We start from the raw sequence: 2,500 nt of genomic DNA on the forward strand, positions 1-2,500 counted from the left end.
TTTTTTTTTTTTTTTTTTTTTTTTTTTTTTTTTTTCGATAAATCCAACCGAGAACAAGAAGACCGAGGCATCCAAAATTTTTTTTTTTTTTTTTTCTTTCCCATATACCAGAGAAAGAACATGAAGACCGAGGCAACCAACAAAAAATAATTTTTTTTTTCTCTTTCCCGGAATTTTTTTTTTTTTTTTTCGAAATAGCCGAGAAAGAATATGAAGACCGAGGCATCCAACAAAAAAATTTTTTTTTTTTTTTTTCCTAATCTACCCAAGCAAAACAAATAGAAGACCGAGGCATCCAAAAAATTTTTTTTTTTTTTTTTTTTTTTCGAAAAATTTTTTTTCACAAAAACTTTTTTTTTTTTTTTTTCCCCAAAAAATTTTTTTTTTCGTTCCAAGCTAACCAAGACATCTACTATTCACTAGTAGAGCAATCGAGACTGCAAAGCAAGCAATGGCCTTACTTGCAGCTCTTGGTGCTGAGAACTCCCCCCCCCCTATAGTAGTCTTAAGTAAAACCACAGCTCTGACAGGAGTAGATATTGCATGCGAGCGAGGAGTCGTAATGGGCAAAATTGACTCGGGGGACCTCCAAATCGAATTCCGTTTCGAGCAAAACACTTCTTAGGCTTCAAGGAAGCTCCCATAAAATTTCCAAACCCAAACTCCAAACTTCATTTTTTAGCCTACAATGCCCACGTGCACGCCGGTGTGCACGCAGGGGTGCTTGAGCATGCGGGAGAGGAGCCATAATGGGCAACATTGACTCGGGGGACCTCCAAATCGAAATCCGTCTCGAGCAAAACACTTCTTAAGCTTCTAGGAAGCTCCCATAAAACTTCCAAACCCAAACTCCAAACTTTATTTTTTAGCATACAATGCCCACGTGCACGCCGGGGTGCTTGAGCGTGCGGGCGAGGAGCCATAATGGGCAACATTGACTCGGGGGACCTCCAAATCGAAATCCGTCTCGAGCAAAACACTTCTTAAGCTTCTAGAAAGCTCCCATAAAACTTCCAAACCCAAACTCCAAACTTTATTTTTTAGCATACAATGCCCACGTGCACGCAGGGGTGCTTGAGCATGCGGGAGAGGAGCCATAATGGGCAACATTGGCTCGGGGGACCTCCAAATCGAAATCCGTCTCGAGCAAAACACTTCTTAAGCTTCTAGGAAGCTCCCATAAAACTTCCAAACCCAAACTCCAAACTTTATTTTTTAGCATACAATGCCCACGTGCACGCCGGGGTGCTTGAGCGTGCGGGCGAGGAGCCGTAATGGGCAAAATTAACACGGGGGACCTTCAAATCGAAATCCGTCTCGAGCAAAGCACTTCTTAGGCTTCTAGGAAGCTCCCATCAAATTTACAAACCCAAACTCCAAACTTCATTTTTTAGCACACAATGCCCACGTGCACGCGGGGGTGCTTAAGCGTGCGGGCGAGGAGTCATAATGGGCAAAATTAACTCGGGGGACCTCCAAATCGAAATCCGTCTCGAGCAAAGCACTTCTTAGGCTTCTAGGAAGCTCCCATAAAATTTCCAAACCCAAACTCCAAACTTCATTTTTTAGCATACAATGCCCCCGTGCACGCGGGGGTGCTTGAGCGTGCGGGGGAGGAGTCATAATGGGCAAAACTAACTCGGGGGACCTCCAAATCGAAATCCGTCTCGAGCAAAACACTTCTTAGGCTTCTAGGAAGCTCCCATAAAATTTCCGAACCCAAACTCCAAACTTCATTTTTTAGCATACGATGCCCACGTGCACGCCGGGGTGCTTGAGCGTGCGGGCGAGGAGTCATAATGGGCAAAAACTAACGCGTGGGATCTCCAAATCAAAATCCGTCTCGAGCAAAGCATTTCTTAGTCTTCTAGGAAGCTCCCATAAAATTTCCGAACCCAAACTCCAAACTTCATTTTTTAGCATACGATGCCCACGTGCACGCCGGGGTGCACGAGCGTGCGGGCGAGGAGTCGTAATGGGCAAAATTAACTCGGGGGACCTCCAAATCGAAATCCGTCTCGAGCAAAGCATTTCTTAGGCTTCTAGGAAGTTCCCGTAAAATTTTCAAACCCAAACTCCAAACTTCATTTTTTAGCATACGATGCCCACGTGCGCGCCGGTGTGCACGTCGGGGTGCTTGAGCGTGCGCGCGAGGAGCCGTAATTGGCAAAATTAACACGGCGGAAATATAAATCGAAATCCGTCTCGAGCAAAGCATTTCTTAGGCTTCTAGGAAGCTCCCATAAGATTTCTGAACCCAAACTCCAAACTTCATTTTTTAGCATACGATGCCCACGTGCACGCCGGTGTGCACGAGCATGCGGGCGAGGAGTCATAAAGGGCAAACTTAACTCGGGGGACCTCCAAATCGAAATCCGTCTCGAGCAAAGCATTTCTTAGGCTTCTAGGAAGCTCCCATAAAATTTTCAAACCCAAACTCCAAACTTCAATTTTAGCATACCATGCCCACGTGCACGTCGGGGTGCACGAGCGTGCGGGC

This window comes from Cornus florida, unplaced genomic scaffold (assembly GCF_030987335.1).
Source record: "Cornus florida cultivar Cherokee Brave unplaced genomic scaffold, ASM3098733v1 CherokeeBrave_3.0.0_Hap2_scaffold_2, whole genome shotgun sequence".
NCBI lineage: Eukaryota > Viridiplantae > Streptophyta > Magnoliopsida > Cornales > Cornaceae > Cornus > Cornus florida.